Raw genomic sequence first — 21,264 nt, forward strand, 5'->3', positions numbered from 1 at the left:
CATTATGTTTTATGAGAGACTTTTGGCAATCCTTTGGATGCAAGGAAACTATACTTTCCAATTTAATTATTTTTCTATTAGATATAATTGACAAGTAAAATTTTAAGATATTTAAAATACAGTATGATAATTTGATATACATACACAGGGGTGCCTGGGTATCTCAGTTGGTTAAGTGTTCGACTTTGGCTCAGGTCATGATCTCATGATTCCTGAGTTCAAACCCCATGTCAGGCTCTGTGCTGGCAGCTCACACCCTGGATTTGACTTTGGATTCTGTGTCTCCCTCTATCTCTGCTCTCCCTCAATTACACTCTATCTCTTTTTCCAAAATAAATAAATATTTTAAAATATTGGGCACAGGGGTGCCTGGGTGGCTCAGTCAGTTGAGTGTTAGTTGGTTTGTGGGTTCGAGCCCTGTGTTGTGCTCTGAGCTGACAGCTTGGAGTCTGGAGCCTGCTTCAGATTCTGTGTCTCCCACTTTCTCTGCTCCTGCACCACTCACACTCTGTCTATGTCTTTCAAAAATAAATAAACATTAAAAAATTTTTAAAAATTGTGTATACATATACATATACATACCCCACCACATAGATTTAAAACATCCATCACCTCTTTGTGTGTGAAAACATTTGAGTTTTACTCTCTTTGGCAAGTTTCAGTTATAAATTACAGTAATTCATATAGTCTTCACATTATACCTTACATTCCAGATCTCATTAATCTTATAACTGAAAATTTGTACCTTTTGCCCAAACTCCCTATTTCCCTATCTCCCAACACTTGGCAACCATTTTTATACTCTCTGTTTCCATAAAGTCAAGTTTTATCCTTGTAAACTTTATAGTAAGTGTCACTATCCAGTGTATGTCTTTTATGTCTGGCTTATTTCACTTAGCACCATGCCTTCCACATTGTCATAAATGGCAGGGTTTTCTTATTTCTTAAGACTGAATAATATTCCACATTTCCTGCATTCATTTATCCATTAACGGACACCAGAAGTTATTCCTATTCCTTGCCTATTGCAAATAATGCTGCCTTGAACTTATCAGCACATATATCTCTTCAGGATAATGGTTTTATTTCCATTGGCTATGTATCCAGAACTGGGATTTCTAGATCATATGGAAGCTCTATTTTTCATTTCTTGAGGAACCTCCACACTGTCTACCACAGAGCTGACCATAAACAAATTACTATAGTTGTAGTTGTTTTTAATAGTTTTGTCCTGTAACCTTTAGACTAGAGGTATAAACCGTTTACCCATCTCCATTACAATATTAGAGTGCTCTGAATTTAACGATATATTTACCTTTATCATAAGTGAGAGTATTACTTTCATAATATGTTTTTCTGTTACTAGCTAGTGTCATTTCATTTCAGCATGAAAAACTGTCTTTAATGTCTTTTTGTAAGACCTGTCTACTGCTAATGAATTCTTTAGCTGTTTTCGAAGGGAAAAGACTATCTGTCCTTCAATTCTGAAGGGCGACTTTGCTAGTTGAAGCTTCCTAGATTGCAAGATTATTTTTTTTGTTTTTGTTTTTGTTTGTTTTTCCTTTTAGCACTATGACTATGTCATCCCACTTCCGCGGCTCTGCAAGTTTCTACTAAAAAATCTTACGGTCTTCTGGGCGATCCCTTGCTTGTAAAAGTTGCTCTTCTCTTGCTACTTTTAAGATTCTCTCCTTGCCTTTAATTTTTGACAATCTAATTCTAATGTGTTTTGGTGTGAGTGTCTCCAGATTTATCTTGTTTAGAACTTTCTGGAATTTCCTTAGCTGGATGCCTGTTCCTATCACCAAGTTAGAAAAATTTTCTGTCATTATTTCTTTGAATAAGCTTTCTGCCCTTTGTCTCTCTTTTCATGATCTAACACCCCTTCTAGTAACCCTTTATCTTTATTCTTTTTTATTTTTACTCTGTTAATTGGATGAATTCCACTGCCCTGTCTTCATGTTGGCTGATCCTTTCTTCATTTGATCTAGTCTGATATTTTACCTCTCTGTTGTATTTTTCAGTTTAATTATTACATTCCTTATTTTTTTAACAAATTTATTTTATTTAATTTATTTTTTAATGGTTTATTGCCAAGTTGGTTTACATATATCAGCCAGTGCTCATCCCAACAAGTGCCCTCCTCCATGCCCATCACCTCCCTTCCTCTCTCCCCCACCGCCATCAGCCCTCAGTTTGTTCTCAGCATTCAAGAGTCTCTCATGGTTTGCCTCCCTCTATTTTTCCCTTCTGCTTCATCCTTTGTTAACTTCCTCCTAATCCACCTATATGTGCAAACATATGGTATTTGTTCTTCTCTGCCTGACTTATTTCGCTCAGAATAACACCCTCAAGTTCCATCCATGTTGCTACACATGGCCAGATTTCATTCTTTCTCATTGCCATGTAGTATTCCATGGTATAGATAAACCACGTTGATGGACACTTAGGCTCTTTCCATGTTTAGCTATTGTTGAGAGTGCTGCTATGAACATTGGGGTACATGTGCTCCTATGCCTCAGCATTCCTGTATCCCTTGGGTAAATTCCTAGCACTGCTACTGCTGGGTCATAGGGGAGTTCTGCTGTAATTTTTTGAGGAACCTCCATACTGTTTTCCAGAGAGGTTGCACCAGCTTACAATCCCACCAGCAGTGTAAGAGGGTGCCCATTACTCCACATCCTCGCAAGCATCTAGAGTCTCCTGATTTGTTAATTTTAGCCACTCTGACTGGTGTGAGGTGGTGTCTCAGTGTGGTTCTGATTTGTATTTCCGTGATGAGGAGGGATGCTGAGCACTGTTTCATGTGTCTGTTGGCCATCTGGATATCCTCTTTGGAGAAATGTCTGTTCATTTCTTCTGCCCATTTTTTTTCCACTGGATTATTCATTTTTCAGGTGTGGAGTTTGATGAGTTCCTTATATATTTTGGATGCTAGCCCTTTATCTGATATGTCATTTGCAATTATCTTTTCCCATTCCGTCGGTTGCCTATTATTTTTTGTGGATTGTTTCCTTTGCCGTGCAGTAGCTTTTAATCTTGATGACGTCCCAGTAGTTCATTTTCGCTCTTGATTCCCGTGCCTTGGGTGATGTGTCAAGTAAGAAATTGCTGCGGTTGAGGTCAAGGAGGTTGTTTCTGGCTTTCTCCTCTAAGGTTTTGATGGTTTGCTGTCACGTTCAGGTCCTTTATCCATTTTGAATTTATTTTTGTGTATGATGTGAGAAACTGATCTAGTTTCATTCTTCTGCATGTTGCTGTCCAGTTCTCCCAGGACCATCTGTTAAAGAGGCTATCTTTTTTCCATTGGATGCTCTTCCCTGCTTTGTCAAAGATTCGTTGGCTATAGGTTTGTAGGTCCAATTCTGAGATCTCCATTCTATTCCACTGGTCTGTGTGTCTGTTTTTGTGCCAATACCATACTGTCTTGATGATGACAGCTTTGTAGTAGAGGCTAAAGTCCGGGATGGTGATTTCTCCCGTTTTGCTTTTCTTCTTCAATATTACTTTGGGTATTCAGGGTCTGTTTTTTGTGGTTCCATACAAATTTTAGGATAGTTTGTTCTAGTTTTGAAAAGAATGCTGGTGCAATTTTAATTGGATTTGCATTGAATGTGTAGATTGCTTTGGGTATTAATGACATTTTAACAATATTTATTCTTCCGACCCATGAGTATGGAATGTTTTTCCATTTCTTTGTGTCTTCTCCAATTTCCTTTATAAGTTTTCTATAGTTTTCATCATACGGATCTCTTATATCTTTGGTTAGGTTTATTCCTAGATATTTTATGTTTTTTTGTGCAATTGTGAATGGGATCAGTTTCTTGATTTCTCTTTCTTGGTGCATAAAAATGCAACCAAAAAAACAATGCAACTGATTTCTGTATGCTGATTTTGTATCCTGCAACATTGCTGAATTCATGGATCAGTTCTAGTAGGCTTCTGGTGGAGTCTGTTGGGTTTTCTATGTAGTGTATCATGTCATCTGCGAAAAGTGAAAGTTTGACTTCTTCTTTACCAATTCTGGTGCTTTGATTTCCTTTTGTTGTCTGATTGCTGATGCCAGGACTTCTAACACTATGTTAAACAACAGTGGTAAGAGTGGACATCCCAGTCATGTTCCTGATCTCAGGGGGNGTGCATAAAAATGCAACCAAAAAAACAATGCAACTGATTTCTGTATGCTGATTTTGTATCCTGCAACATTGCTGAATTCATGGATCAGTTCTAGTAGGCTTCTGGTGGAGTCTGTTGGGTTTTCTATGTAGTGTATCATGTCATCTGCGAAAAGTGAAAGTTTGACTTCTTCTTTACCAATTCTGGTGCTTTGATTTCCTTTTGTTGTCTGATTGCTGATGCCAGGACTTCTAACACTATGTTAAACAACAGTGGTAAGAGTGGACATCCCAGTCATGTTCCTGATCTCAGGGGGAAAGCTCTCAGTTTTTCCCCATTGAGGATGATGTTAGCTGAGGGCTTGGCTTCCTATAGATGGCTTTTATGATGTTTAGTAAGTTCCTTGTATCCCGACTTTCTCGGGGGTCTTTATTAAGAAGGGATGCTGTATCTTGTCGAATGCTTTTTCTGCATCTATCAACAGGATCATATGGCTTGTATCTTTCTTTTGTTGATGTGATGTATCACATTGATTGATTTGCAAATATTGAACCAGCCCTGTAACCCAGGAATGAATCCCACTTGATCATGGTGGATAATTCTTTTTTATGTGCTGTTGGATTCGATTTGCAAGTATCTTGTTGAGGATTTTTGCATCCGTATTCATCAAGGATATTGGCCTGTAGTTTTCTTTTTTTTGCTAGGTCTCTGTCTGGCTTGGGAATCAAAGTGATGCTGGTTTCGTAAAATGAGTCCCGAAGTTTTCCTTCGATTTCTATTCTTTGGTAAATGTCTGGTAGAATTCCCCAGGGAAGCCATCTAGCCCAGGGCTCTTATGTGTTGAGAGATTTTTGATAACTGATTTGATTTCCTCACTAGTTATAGGTCTGTTCAGATTTTCTATCTCTTCCCGTGTGAATTTTGGTAGTGAGGGTGTGTTTAGAAATCTGTCCATTTCTTCTAAGTTGTCTAGTTTGTTGGCATATAATTTTTCATCGTATTCTCTAATAATAGCTTGTGTTTCTGAGGGGTTGGTTGTAATAAGTCTTGTTTCATTCATAATTTTGTCTATTTGAGTGCTCCTTCTTTTCTTTTTGAGAAGCCTGGCTAGAGGTTTGTCAATTTTGTTGATTTTTTCAAAGAACCAACTCTTGATTTCATGGATCTGTCCAATTGTTTCTTTGGTCTCTATGTTGTTTATTTCTGCTCTGATTTTTACTATTTCTCTTCTTCTACTGGGTTTAGGGCGTTCTTGTTGCTCTGACTCTAGTTCCTTTAGGTGAGCTGTTAGATTTTGGACTTGTGCTTTTTCTAATTTCTTGAAATAGGCCTGGAGTGGAATGTACTTTCCTCTTAGGACTGCCTTTGCCGCATCCCATAGAGTTTGGATTGTTGTATTTTCATTTTCATTTGTTTCCATATATTTTTTAATTTCTTCTCTAATTGCCTGATTGGCCCATTCATTCTTTAGTAGGGTGTTCTTTAACCTCCATGTTTTTGGAGGTTTTCCAGACTTCTTCCTTTGATTGATTTCAAGTTTCAAAGCATTATGATGTGAAAGTGTGCATGGTATGATCTCAATTCTTTTATATTTATTGAGGACTGCCTTATGTCCCAGTATGTGATCTATCTTGGAGATCGTGCCATGTGTACTTAAGAAGAAAGTGAATTCCATGGCCTCAGGATGTAGAGTTCTAAATATATCTATCAAATCCATCTGGTCCAATGTGTCATTCAAGTCCATTGTTTCTTTAGTGATTTTATGTCTAGTTGATCTGTCCATTGCTGTAAGTGGAGTATTAAAGTCCCCTGCTATTAGCCCATTCTTATCCATAAGATTGTTTCTGTTTGTGATTGTTTTATATATTTAAGTGCTTCCATATTCGGTGCGTAGACATTTATAATTGTTAGTTCTTCCTGATGGATAGACCCTGTAATTATTATATTAGGCCCTTCTTCATCCCTTGTTATTGTGTTTAATTTAAAGTCTGGTTTGTCTGATTTAAGTATAGCTACTTCAGCTTTCTTTTTACTTCCAATAGTATGATAGATATTTCTCCACCCCCTTACTTTCAATCTGAAGGTGACTCCAGTCTAAAATGAGTTTCTTGTAGACAGCAAATAGATGGATTTTGTTTTTTTTATCCATTCTGCTACCCTTCTGTTACCATTCTGCTATGTCTTTTGATTGGAGCATTCAGCCCATTTACATTCAGTATTATTATTGAAATATGTGGGTTTAGAGTCATTGTGTCGTTTGTGGAATTCATGCTTGTGGTGTGTCTCTAGCATCTTGCGTTCCTTGCAACATTTCCCTCAGAGAGTCCCCTTCAGCATTTCTTGTAGAGCTGGTTTAGTGGTGATGAATTCTTTCAAGTTTTGTTTATTTGGAAAGACTTTTATCTCTCTTTCTATTTTCAATGACAGGCTTGCTGGATAGAGGATTCTTGGCTGCATATTTTTTCTATTCATCACATTGAAGATCTCCTGCCATTCCCCTCTGGCCTGCCAACTTTCAGTAGATAAGTCTGTCACCACTCTGATAGGTTTCCCTTTGTATGGTAGGTCCCTTTTCTCCCTAGCTGCTTTCAAATTCTCTCTTTGTCCTTACATTTTGCCATTTTCACTATGATATGTCGTGCAGAAGATCGATTCAAATTATGTCTGAGGGGAGTTCTCTGAGTCTCTTGAATTTTAACGTCTACTTCCTTCCCCAGGTTGGGGAAGTTCTCTTCTATAATTTGTTCCAGGGCTCCTTCAGCACCTTTTCCTCTCTCTTCCTCTTCTGGGATTCCTATGATATGGATGTTGTTCAGTTTGATTGTATCGCTGAGCTCTCTAACTCCTCTTTCATGTTCCTGGATCAGTTTATCTCTCTTTTTCTCAGCTTCCTTTTTTTCTATAATTATGTATTCGAAATCACTTATTCTCCTTCGAAATCAAGATTCTCCTGCCTCTTCAATCCATCCATTGGATGCCTCCATTGTATTATGTATTATTTTAAAAAATATTTTATTATTTATTATTTTTTAATTCATCACAACTATTTTTAAGCTCCATAGTTTTTGTAGCAATAGTTTCTCTGATGTCTTCCATGCTTTTTTTCAAGCCCAGCGATTAATTTTATGACTATTTTTCTAAATTCTTGTTCAGTTATGTTGCTTATATCTGTTTTGAGCAGTTCTTTAGCTGTAATTTCTTCCTGGAATTTCTTTAGAGGAGCGTTCTTCCATTTCGTCATTTTGGTTAGCTTTCTATCTCTTATTAATTTTAAAAGCTCGTGATACACTCTGTACCTGCAGGTTCTGCTGTATTAAAGAGGGCTCTTTGACAGTTCAGGAAGTATTCTTTAATGGTGTCTCTTGGTTTCTATTGCTGAGACTTTGGTTATTTTGTTTCCTCACTCGTAGTGGTATTTGGGATTCTCCACCATCTGTACTTTGGCTTGTTTCTTGAGGTCGCCCTGGAAAAGAAAACAGAAAACCACACAGGGAAAAAAAGTACACAAATGCGCAGACAAATCCAATAAAGATACAAACTGAAAGAGAAAAAGGAAAAGAAAAAAAGAAGGGGACAAAAAACAAAACAATTCAAAAAAGAAAATAGTAGAGAAAGGAGGGAGGACAAATAATAAAAATTAAGATTATAATTAATAAAAATTTGGAAAAAGAAGAAAAGAAAAGAAAAAAGAAAAAACCCAAAAGACAAAGTACAGTCTAAAGGCATAAAACCAGAATTCCCAGCTACAAATAAAGAGCTGGGTGTATGCAGTGTTGATGGAAGACCATATACAAAGAGAGAAATGACAGGGCAGGGAGAAGCGAAATTGGAAATGAAATGATCAGGCAGAGAGACTAAGAGACACTCAGAGAAACTATATAGTCTGATTACTCCAGAGAGAGAGAAAAAGGTAGCGGTGGAGGTGTAAAGTGTACATCTAGAGAATGGATTAAATGTGACTGTTTAAGCCAACCAGTGACCAAGGGGCCTGACCAGCAGAGTGGAGGGTTACGAATGAGAAAAGGGAGATTATATCGAATAGAAAGCATTATCTAGGATTAATCATGGCAGTGCATCCATGTTGGTCTTGCCTCTGGCTCAGGTAAAAAAAAAAAAAAAACAAAACAAAACCCAAAAAACAGCTCTCTGGAGGGAATGGGTGTGGTTTGGTGTAGGCAGGTCTTGCCTCCACTGTGTCTGCTGGCCGCTCCCTGAGGCCCCGCCTTGGTGGTTGTGGGGAGAAGAATGGTGTCACCCCAGTCCCTTGTCAACCAAGCGTTGCAAATCACTCCTTTGGGTCCGATCTCCCTGCGCTGAGGCTGTAGCCAAGGTGGGCTGAGTTCTATGCCCCACGCCCTGCCTCGTTTCCAGGTCCCAGTCCTCAGACTTTGTTTATACCGCCCAAAACAGTCCCGCAGGTCGCTGCTTCCCTGCACAGCCTTAGGCCCACAGGGACCGAGTGCGGCAGAGCAGTTTTTCCTGGTGACTTCTGGGACCGGGGGCACCTAGCTCAAAGTCAGCACCCCAGCCAGAACAAAAAACCACTCTCTTTCCAAGCTGAGCTTTTTCTCTTCTTCAGGGACGGTTCTATGAGCAATCTCAGCCTCTCTTTCCTTTCCCCTGGACTCAAGGCAGCTCCCCACTGCTCCCCAAGACTCATCACTCACAGCAGCTGCATGCAAACCGCGTTTCCTCCCCTCCCACCCTTCCCTCCCTCCCTCTGTCAGGTCCAGGCCGGCTTTTATCTTCCCCAGTTCGCACTCACCCACTTATGAGGTTTCCTTCCCAGTTCATTCTGTCTCTTTCTCTTCCCAAACTCCTGCGGCTCAGGGTCCTATGGCTTCAGGCCTTCTCTGTTTGAGAGATGGGTGCCAGCGAAATGCACGGAGCTCCCTACTTCTCCGCCATCTTGCCGGCACCCCACTCTCCGCCCAATTATTGCATTCTTTAGCTTTGTAGTTTCTGCTTGGTACATTTTAATATTTTTTTATCTCTTTGTTGAAATCCTCACTTTGTTCATGCATTGGTCACACTCTGGGGTGTCTGCAGAGCCTTTCTTGGGGCGTCCAATGGTAAGGCAGAAAGCAGCTGTTCAGAGATCAAAGAGGCCCTCAGTTCCTGGGAAATGAGTTATCTTCCAAAGTAAAAGCTGGTCAATTCCTCAATGGATGGTGTCTTTGTAAAGCTGCCCTCGTATCCTTCTTGCCAAGTTGTGCATAAGTAGTTATGGTTATCCTGAATTAAAATCTCCTGATCTTCTTGCTCTCCCTTGAAACTCATGTTTTTATACATAAAATGAAGCCAGAAGATTCTTATTGATCTTACTCAAATAATTATATTGCCATGAAAGGTAAGGAGACTGAAAAATAAATGAATTCTGTGGAAGGTGAGAATCCAGATATAAATTTAATTATTTAATTTCAGTTTACCAAAGTAAGGTATACAAAATCATTATGGAGTGCAGTTATATTAGAGTCACCCATAAGTGGTATGCAAGTAAATGTTTTAAGTATTTACTACTTTTATTTATAATTTATTTAACTGAAAGTTTACATAAGTAACTTTTAGTAGTGTCAGTTTTTAACAGCTGATCAGCTATTCCTAAAACGTTAACCATTGTTTTCAGTGCTCTACTCTATCGACCCTCTGATCAAATCATGTAACCTCTAGGACAATATCCTACCTGCGCATATGCACAAGCTTTATATAAACACGCTTGCAGTATTGTTTCTGGTAGCAGGAAATGAAAACACCCAAGTTTATATTTGTGAAGGCCTGTTGCACGAACCCTGGTATATACCCAAACTGGAACGCTCTGAAGAAGGTGAACGATATTTAAAAGAAGAAAACTATGTATTGATATAGAAATGTCTTCTGTGTATACGTGTGTATGCTACATGAAAAACACATGGTACAGGAAAATGAATGTTTTTGCTGTAAAACTGTAGAGAAAGCCATTTAATTGTATTTGCACAAAGCAATACAAAGAAAAAAAAGAACACAAAGGAAACTCAGAAAGTAGCTTACTTGTATCAGTGGGGATAGAGTAGAGGAGACAGAAATAAGATGCACAGGAGCAAAACTTCTCAATACCCTTGTAAATAGGGGCACCTGAGTGGCTCAGTCGGTTAGGCGTCCGAATTCGGCTCAGGTCATGATCTCATGGTTCGTGGGTTCGAGCCCTGCATCGGGCTCTGTGCTGACAGCTAGCTCAGAGCCTGGAGCCTGCTTCACATTCTGTGTCTCCCTCTCTCTCTGACCCTCCCCTGCTCACACTGTCTTTCTCTCTCTCTCAGAAATAAATAAAACATTTAAAAAATTTCCCTTGTAAATAGTTTGGAATTTTCATTCATATTACCAAAGCAAGTAACATTCTTTTTAAAGTAATAAAAAGAAATCTTTGTCTACCTTAAACTATAGATGATATTTTCTTTTTTAAAAAACGTTTAGGGGCCCCTGGGTGGCTTAGTCGGTTGAGCGTCCGACTTTCACTTAGTCATGATCTCGCGGTTCATGGGTTCGAGCCCAGCGTCGGGCTCTGTGCTGACTGCCAGCTCAGAGCCTGGAGCCTATTTCGGAGTCTGTGTCTCCCTCTCTCTCTGCCCCCTCCCTGTTCATGCTGTCTTTCTCTCTCTCCTAGAAATAAATTAAAAAATATTTAAAAAAAACACCTTTATTTATTTATTTTGAGAGAGAGAGAGAAAGAGAGAGAGAGAGAGAGAGAGAGAGAGAGAGAGAGAACCCCAAGGAGGCTCTGCACTGACAGCCTGGAGTCTGATGCAGGGCTTGAACTCATGTGCTGTGAGATCATGACCTGAGACGATATCAAGAGCCAGACGATTAACGGACTGAGCCACCCAGGCATTCCGATAAATGACATTTTCTTACTATTTACCAACTAAACTTGATAAATCTTACTATATTTTTAATTGTATTACTTTCACATGTGTGATATAATCCTGTTCATATCAATTACTTTTCTTCAAATAAACATCTTTGCAGTATCATTTATTCAGTGTCTTTCATTGACTTTGCTCTGAAAATGACCGGTCTTTCCTTCTACTTACTTTAGTTGTCTAAATATACTTCTTTGTTAGGGGAGTTTAACATACTAACATTGATGCAATCTTTCAAAATAATTTCAAAGGTTACCATTTGTCTCTGTTTCACAAAATATACGAATTAGTTCTTGCACTATAGACAATGAGGCCACAGTTCATATTTCAATGTTAAAGCAAATGCTTGCCATTCTTCTCACATTTTAATTTTACTCCCTTGACTCATCTCTGCTTTCATTCAAACTAGAATTTTTGTGCATCCTGAGGAGGTGAAAAGATCACTGGGTGGAATTCAAAAGAACGATTCTATTTCTGGTTCTTCCACTTAGTAAATGATCATGGTTATGTGGCTTAAACCCCTCAGAGCCTATGTTTTAATTATAAAATAGAGATAACGTTATTCTGCATAAAACGCAAGGCAGTTATCACAATCAGATGAAATATTATCATGTGAAGTACTTTTACAAAATCAAAGCCTTGTACATATTTATGACATACTTACTGCCATCAGTACAAAGAGATGCTTTGATATATTGCAAAGATTTTGAAATCACCAAACAACAGTACCTTCGAAGTAAAACTAGGTTCGAATTTTGCAGTGTTGTTGAAATTTTTTATCGGTGAATTCCATTTTTATTTACTTTTATCTCTTTACCCAAAGCAATATTTTATAGCACCTACTCCCTCTGCTGTTCGAATATTCTTGGTTTCACTTTCTGTTAAAATGGGGTCGAGGGGAGGGTGAAGAAGAAATCAGGCATAAAAGCAAACAAAATTCACTGCTGTATCACCTGAAATATTATTGCAATTATCTCTTTCTTAGGGTAGATTATTCAAACACGCTGTATCCTTTTTTTTTTTTTTTTTTTGGTAGTTTGTAGAATGAGGCTTTGATCTTCTTTTTAAATATCACTCTTTGAGTGTAGTCTACAGCCTTTAAATTTAATGGCATATGCTGTAAAAATGCTAGAAAATGGAGATCTTTTTCTTAAAAGACAAAGGATTCAGTCAGAGATGGTATCGTTAGATGTCATGAGTTATTATGGCTTCTCCACTCAGGGATTTTGTTTCTAGACTCTGAGTGCTAACTGAATAATTGTAAAATGTATTGCAAAATATGTGACATTTTTGGCAAGCACTGCTTTCAGATACAAAGCTCAGTCTCAGTCTGAAGCCTTTGGAGTCATGAACTCTTAAATTCTGTTAAGCTCAGGGAGTTTATGGATCTTAATAAATGGACACACGCTACCTAAGATTCAAAGGAAGCTACTAGCTTGTTTCTTCTATATTGATTAGCCTTTGAGTTCTATCACTTTGCTCATAATTTTGCTTTAAGAAGTATGTAAAAAAAAGGGAGAGAAAAATGCTATTGTAGGAGGAAAATCAAACATAACCACTGTCTCAAGTTAATGCTACCTTTCAAACACATGCTGAGATTTTATCAGCACCTTTTCTGCTCTCAAGCCCATCCATCCACTTTTGCTTCTTTATTGTGAAATGTAACATATAACCTGCCATTATTCTTAATTCATTCAGTCAATATATGTCTTGATAGATGCCAGATACTATATTGGGAATATGAGTACTAATATTATTATGAATATTTATTCAATCAAAATATTCCACTCTTTGCATATAGAACAGTGAGTTTGGTGAGGCTGAGTGATCCGATGAGAGGGGAGGAGGAGGATGGGGATTGTGTGTGTGGTATGCCCTGGCTACACTCCGGGGTGACTCTTCAGCTTCTCCTGAGTCATTCAAGGGGAAGGCAGAAAGCGGCTCTTCTGGGATCAAAGAGTTCCTCAGTTCCTGGGAAACCAGTTACCTCTCAAACTAGTTGGCGGTCAATTCCTCAATCGATGGGCTTTTGTGAACCTGCCCTGAATGTCCTTGCTTGCTGCGTTGTGCATCAATAGTTATGATTATCTCTAAATTAAAAACTCCTGACCTTGCTCTCCCGTGAAACTTATGTTTTTATGCATAAAGTGAAATCATAAGATAATTGTATGAACTCTGAGCAACACGAGAAATGTGCTCATGCTTTTAAAAGGGCTCTTCTCATTCAGCTCTCAGAAGTTTAAGATCTGAAGTGCCTTCAGCTATACTCCAGAGCAGCGTTTTTGAGTAGAGAGAGGGGGCAGTCAAGGCAGAAGTGGAGAGGCACCCTCCTCTTCTCGAGACCTATTTGGGGTGGATGGCATCAGAGAAGAAGAGATCGTTCGGGAGATATCTATGAAAAGGGTCCCTTTTTACTACGTATCTTCTAAGCCAAATGGGGAGCATGCAAACATGGGGACGAGAGAATAATTCCCAGAACAGCAGACCTCATAACAATCAAGGTAAGGTGTTAATTGGGCTGTGCTGAGGATTGGCAACCGTATTGGTTTGCCAGAAAACACACCAACCAAAGGAAAAGAGGGAAAAGAGAGAAAAGAATCCCTCAAGTTCTAACATGTTTCTGTAAAAAGTTTTAGGCAAAATTATATGGGAGCTGATATCACTGGGAACCACATGGAAATTTTCTAATTTCTACAAATAATTCACATAGTGCCTAAGGCACCGAGGGACCATGTGACTTTGACATGTGTGGCCCCGTGGCCTGGCAGCATTTTGGATCAGCTGGCCATGTCTGTCCACAAGAGCTGGTGAGAACACCCTTTGGTCAATCCCCAGTTGGGTCAGGACCTTCAGTGTGTGGAGCTGGACTGTGTTTTAACCCCTGTGAAAACATATCCAATGTTGGTGATTAAAAGGGAGAGGAAACCTCTTGCTTGGAGTGCCTTTGTGTTGATGGTGTCTTGTGGCACTAATGCCTTGGTTCATCCATTCTTGTTTTTTTAATGTTTTATTTATTTTTGAGAGAGAGAGAGAGAGCAGGGGAGGGTCAAAAGGAGAGGGAGACACAGAATCTGAAGACAGGCTCCAGGCTCTGAGCTCTCAGCACAGAGCCCGTTGCAGGGCTTGAACCCACAAACCATGAGATCATGACCTGAGCCAAAGTCTGATGCTTAACTGACTAAGCCACCCACGTGCCCCATGGTTCATCTATTCTGATACAACTCAAGGGTGAGCTCTTCCCAAGAAAGTCAAGGCTGGACCAGACAGTATCTTTTTAGTTAAATTAGGACATGAGGGAAGATGGATCATCAAACACAAAAGTGTAATCTTTCAAAGTGAACTGAAAGAAAGTCACAACCAATTTCCTTCCCTAGGAGTGTAGGTCAAGTGTGACCAGGGTACCATATGAATTGCTTCTGCCCAGCTCCCTCCTGGCAGCAGGGTGAATTCTGCAAAGATCCTGCTTGAATTGGGGAATGGGGGTCCTGTGAGTTATCTTAAACTTAGTAACTGAGAGAATTAATTTTTTTTTATTTTGTTTTAATTCCAGTTGGTTAACATACAGTGTCATGTTAGTTTCAAGTGTATGATAGAGTCAGTTAACACTTCCGTCCATCACCCTGTGCTCATTACAAGTGACCTCCTAACGAAAAGATATTTATAAGGTGCAGAAAGAGCTGAGGGAAACCAGAGAAAGATGGATTGAGCACTTCAGTGAGAGAAGCAGGAGGGAGGGAGTTCTATCTTTTGGCCAAAGTGGATAAAAGAAGGAGGGATTGTTGCAAGTCTGAGAAGGTAGCCATATAGAAAGGGCTGCCAGGTAGGGGCTGTGCCCTTTAGCAGGGGACACAGGCTGACACAAGACCCCAGTGCGAGAACCCTGGGACAGAAGTAGGATTTGACTCTCCACTCCCTCTCTGATCTCTTGCCAGGATACCTTCCATACTTGGACTTGACTAGTACTTTCCAGGCACAGAGCAGGGTGAGGAAGACAGAGAGTAGATGTATGGGGCAAACAGAGGTTATCCACGTAGTTCTGGGGAAACATGAAGGGTGGTATTTTCGTGCGTCGGCACTGGGTCCTTGACTCCTGACCATCACATAAGATGACAGCCTGGGACCGTGTCCAATACAGAGAGGGCAACCCTCCCCATGTGGTGTGTGCAGCTCTCCCACCTGGTGGCTGGCCCACTAGGTGGGTCTTTTGCGAGATACAAAGTGAGGAACGGCCTTGGGCCAGGCAGAAGTCAGGTATGTTTCCCACGAGCCAGGCGACATTGTCCCCTTCTCAAAATTAAGAGCTCCTTCAACAGAGAACCCTAATGGGGGCGCCTGGGTGGCTTAGTCGGTTAAGCGTCCGACTTTCGCTTAGGTCATGATCTCGCGGTTCGTGGGTTCGAGCCCCGCGTCGGGCTCTGTGCTAACTGCCAGCTCAGAGCCTGGAGCCTGTTTCAGTCTGTGACTCCCTCTCTCTCTGACCCTCGCCTACTCACGCTATCTTTCTCTCTCTCCTAGAAATAAAAAGAAAAACAGAGAACCCTAATGTCCAGTGGCTCTTCAGACTCTCATTATGTTTTACTGTCTGTTCACTTCTGTTCTAATGCTCCGACAGAAAGCGCAATTTAAAAAATTTTTTAATGTTTTATTTATTTCTGAGAGAGAGAGAGACAGCATGAGCAGGGGATAGCCAGAGAAAGAGGGAGACACAGAATCCGAAACAGGCTCCAGGCTCTGAGCTAGCTGTCAGCACAGAGCCTGACGTGTGGGGCTCGATGAGAGTTTCGACGTGGGGCTCGATGTGGGGCTTGATGCGGGGATCGAACCCACGAACCGTGAGATCATGACCTGAGCCGAAGTCCGACGCTTAACCGACTGAACCACCCAGGCACCCCTAGAAAGTGCAATTTTAATTACAGATAATGCCAGGTCCCCGGTGACTTTTTCTTTGTCCGATATCTCATTTCACATTCTCTGTCATGTGGACGCTCCTCACCTCTCCTTGAGACTCTCTCTCCTCTAGGTTTTCCTGACTCTGTTTCTCTTTTTCCTCCTTCATTTATGCCCATTATCAGTCCTGTCTGTGAGACCCCTATTAAATGGTGTGGTTTCTCAACATCGTCTTATCTGCTTGACCACCTTGCTGCCCTCACCCTGGCACCCATTCCCTCATTGGCTCTAACCACCCTTCGTCTCCCCAGTGCCGACTCTCTCCAGCGTTAGAGACTCCCCCTCTGCACCACATACACAAATGCCTCCCTGTTGCCTCAAACACAGCTTTGCACAATCCTGGCTCATTATATTCTCCCCCAAGCTTGCTGTGACTTCTCCTGTGTTTCCTATTTCCGTTAATGGTATCTTCCTCCACTTGGTCACCCAAGCATATGCCTAAAGTCATTCTAGGCTCTTCCTCCTCCCTGACTTCTATATTCATTCAAACTACAAGGCTTGCCAATTTAATTTCCTAAATGGTTCTCAAAACTATCGTGTTCCCTATTTCCTCAGCAATTACCTTGCTTTAGGGTTGAATCCTCTCTCACCCAGACCATTACAATAGTTTTACTACTGCTTTCTCTCCAAACACACCCTCCTCAAATCCATCAGCCACCACCTCCACCTTGCAATCTACTTATAACCCCTCCATCTGCGCACTCTCACTTACATCTCCCTCCATCTGTCACCCGGCTCTCACCTCTGCACCATCAGCGCTGCGGACACAGCAATCATGCCATGACGTGCCGGCTATTGCCTCGTGTTGCCCAAATCTCTCTCCCTCCCCAACCTATCACCTATCATGGCACTGGCACTGAATTTTCAAATCGGTGGACTCAATTCAATCAAGTTGTTCAGTGTAAGAAATATCAGGTTTAAGCCTCAGCTCCAAGACCATGGGAAAGTCCTCATTTTACCCTCATTTATATAATATGTAGGTAAGCGTCACGCTCCGGTAACTTTTCGAGGTAACAGTACGCAATGCTGATTCAATGAGGACCTTCTCACATCCGCTCTTGTCTTTTCCAATAGTCTATGAATTAAAGTGAGGTTTTGAAAATCCCACGTCCAAGTGCACTGTTCTGCCGAGATTCTTCACATGTCTCATGCTGAAATGCAAAACCCTCACCATATATTTGTTAGGGCTCCGTGTAATCTTGACCTTGACGGCCATTTTATCCGGGGCCACACTTCCTTTGGCCCCCGGCTCCGGTACCTTGGACTCTCCTTAGTTCCACAAACGTGCCCCGCTGCTGCTCATGCATGCCCTTTACATATGCTGTTCCCTGCCTGGAATGGTCCCTTTCTTCCTTTTCACTTGGAGAACTTCCACACGGTCTTTAAGTGTCAGCTTCATTACTACTTGGTCCTGAGGGGCTTTCCTGATGCTCTTGTAGTAACTAAGGTTCCCTGACATCTGGGCAGAAGGCCCCCGGAAACACGTGCAGGTTGTATGCCTACAAGAACTCATAGGATGCTTTCATGACAGAACATGAAGAGGACTTAAATCTTTATAGTGGCAATTTGCAGAAGGGTACTAATAAAGTGTCTTGAATAAGAGGAGTCCTTTTTTATTTTTTATTTTATTTTATTTTATTTTAACTTTTTAAAAATGCTTTTATTCATTTTTTTTTTCTTTGAGAGGGAGAGAAAGAGAGAAACAGAGCATGAGCAGAGAGAGAGGGAGACACAGAATGTGAAGCAGGCTCCAGGTACCAAGCTGTCAGCACAGAGCCCGACACGGGGCTCAAACCCACAAAACGTGAGAGCGTGACCTGAGCTGAAGTCAGATGCCCAACCAACTGAGTCACCCAGGCGCCCCATTTATTTTAATTGTTTAATGTTTATTTATTCTTGAGAGATAGAGGCAGAGTGCAAGTGGGGGAGGGATGGAAAAAGAAGGAGACAGAATCTGAAGTAAGTTTCAGGCTCTGAGCTGTCAGCACAGAGCCCGACGTGGGACTCGAACTCATGAACTGTGAGATCATGACCTGAGACGAAGTTGGACGCTTATCTGACTGAGCCACCCAGGTGCTCCTTTATTGCTGCACAAACTTGCTGCCTTGGCTATTGGCTACCTTGTTTTATTAAACATGTTTCCTATAAAACACCTACCAGAGGTCACTGTACTTATTAATTTTTCATAAAATGAGAAAGAAACTTAGATTCTCTCACACTAGATTGCACAACCTGTTTGGGAAAGGATTGCCTTTGTCTTGATTATTGTCACCTGCCACTTGGGGACCTGTGGCCACATCCGATGAGTGAAGTGACTCAGAACCTGCTGCATTCTGGCTCTTCATGGACTACACTGACCACACCCTTGTCTTATGCAAACGTAACTGTACCCTTCAGCTACACACTCATTACAGGTTTGTGTCTGTTAGAGTCACAAAAAAGCCAGTTGATCACAGTTTACTGGTGGGGTGCCTGGTCTATACAAGAGAAGCGCCAAAGCACCCATCACCCAAGACCCTTTGTAGCAATAAGCAACGAGCATCACTGAAAACACATTTGCAGCTTTAAAAGTGCTTTACGTGCAGTTATAAGGATAGTGTTTACATTGAGCAGAGTGGCAGGTAGGATAAAGCGCTAGTAAGTTGAATAGTCTGTGCTGTGTATCAGTGCATAATCGTGTACAGCATTTTAGCAGTTTATTTTTTCCTCACTATTTTATAAGGGTTTCTCCAATATTATGATAAAATCTCATACTCCTGACAACCTGAGCACACACAAGCAGCCTTCCTTGCTGTATTCAGACACTGGCCAGTTTCCCCTGGCAACTGCAGCTGATTTAAGGTTTCTTAATGCCCTGTCCACTTTGGATTCACTTTATTTTGGCCAGCAGCTTGGTTGAAAAAAGGAAAAAAAAAACATTAGTAGTACTCAAATGAAACAAAACTGCTTTTACCAAAATTAGTAATCCTTTGTCTTCAAAAGACTGTCCCAACTACCAGAGTTTTCTTATTCATGGTCAGAATGAGAACAACATTTTAGTTTAGAAGTCCCAGAATGAGTTCTGCTTTCATTTTAGAAGTATCCAGCAAATCTCTGGGTGTAGTCAGATACACTACGTATCTTTATGAGACGCACAGGATGATCAAAAGTTCAATTCACTGGAATTAATTGGACCACCTTGGAGATGTCCTTAAAGTGCTTTACCTCTTTAAAGCTTCAGCTAAATCTTTTCAAGTAATCTCTCTCTCTCTCTTTTTTTTTTTTTGTCCTTGACAAATAACCCCTCCTATATATGTTTTGTCTTTTGGGAAAGAGTGGCCCCACATTTGTTCCCTTACATGAAATCATTCTGTGCAATCAGCGTATGACAAGGGCCAGAAACATCTCTTTGAGCCCAACTCAGTAATGTCACCAGCTGTGTGACCCCTCTGTGAGCTAACTACAACAGCAAAAGTTAACAAATGTGGTGAGTGCAAGAGGAAGATAAGTATTGTAAATACCCTTTCAAAACTATGTTGCACAGAGACGATTGTATATATCTTTAATGCATGAAGTCATAGATAAATAGACATAGATAAGTAGACAGGTAGATAGATAGATGGATAGATGGATAGATAGATAGATAGATAGATGGATGGATAATTCTGCCTTTCTTGGCTAATTTTCCTTTAACATACCATTTTTACTTTCTTTTGAGATACTGCTTAATTTTCAGACAATACTTCTTCTGGGTTGCTTTGGTAGCAGTTTGGGATCCCTCTGGCAGGAAGTGAGCTCCCAGATGTCTGGAAATGACTGTCTGCCATCTTCCTAACAGAGAGGGACCTCAGACACACGGAAAGCCCACCGTTCTGATGTTTTGTGAAGGTGGATGTCATCGTCTAGTGAAGATCTGCAATCGAACCTAAAAACATATCAGATTTGATAATTTTCAAAACTCCTATGGTGCCCAGGGTTGGAGAGATTCTGTTAGGCAAAAGAGAGCTTCCTTGTTCTTCTTGGCATCACACTCCTCAAAGGGCTATGCGTTCTGAGCTGTGGTCAAATCCCTGTTTAGGGGTCCCAATATCTTGAGTGAGGTTGGAGCTCTCTTCTGCGGTCCGCTGATGAATGGAATGGCTGTATCCGCCATTGTGGTGCCCACGTGTGGGCATGGATATGAGCTGGGGGAAGCAGTGGAAGATCTCCTTTGTCTCCAGAAGTCAGTCAGCCTTGGACAAGGAATCTACTTCAGAAACTCAGGCGCCTTGGTCTCCTGGCATCCTGACTCCCATATCCAGTTGGGAAAGGGGAACATTTCCACTCCTCCCTCAGGACCTTCACTTCTTCCGGAGCTGAGCCTACCTTTGTCTTCCTTCCTTTTCCTCATTGTCCCTTGGGCCCCATTTCCTGAGAGCCTCTTCCACCCAGCAGAATCGGACTCCCATCCTTGGGCCAGCAGCGTTATGCACAGAAGTGATGATGCCTGAATTTCCCTATGGGGGTTCAGGTCCTTGGGGGTTTCACAGAGAAGGCATCCTAGTGATGGAAGAGTAAGGAGAATGTGATGGTTGCAGAGATTCATAAGAGACAAGGAGACATCGTTTCTCAACTCCTGACCCAACACTGAGGCCTGTGTGAGCAGAGTGTTTCACTCCCCAGCAGGTAATGCGACACACACAGGTAATGGCTGTAAGGTGCAGTCTGGGTGTCCTCTCAGAGAAGACTAGAAGGGACAGAATGCACAGAAATAGTCTATTGATGCGTTTCAGACCATTACTAGTGTGCCATCTGGTCTCATGGGATTATCTTGCTACTATCCGAATGGGTCATTCAAATAAACAGAAGGACACTTTTTCTCCTCGCTTGAGAGACAACTTCCCGGGAACGATGCCCACAGGAGTTCTAGACAACGTGACGAATGGTCCAGAAGCATTCTCGCACTGAGGGGCATAGCCTTCCTCGCTACTAAAGCTCAGTGGCACAGCGGCTCTGTCTTGGGGGCATCCAGGAGAGGCTGATTGAGTCTCTCAGGGAAGCTGGTGACCTGGGTGAGCCTCCGGGGGCGGGGGGGCACGCGGCTGGGCCCGGCCNGCGCGCTTGTCCCCCGGGGCTCAGAGCAGCGGCCTGGGGACAGGTCCCCCGGGGACCGTGCCTAGGACAGGGCTGGGGGGGCGGCGGATTTCAGGGCCGGGGAAGAGGAGCGAGGGCTGTGCGCCTCGCCCGGACCGCAGCGAGCGCTCCGCCGTCCCTTTCCCCGCCCTCGGAACGTGCGCCGGGGTGGCCTTCGGGGGCTCCCGGGCCCCCCGCGCCGCCGGCCCCCGCG

This window comes from Crocuta crocuta, unplaced genomic scaffold, assembly GCF_008692635.1.
Source record: "Crocuta crocuta isolate KB4526 unplaced genomic scaffold, BGI_CrCroc_1.0 scaffold94, whole genome shotgun sequence".
Classification (NCBI taxonomy): domain Eukaryota; kingdom Metazoa; phylum Chordata; class Mammalia; order Carnivora; family Hyaenidae; genus Crocuta; species Crocuta crocuta.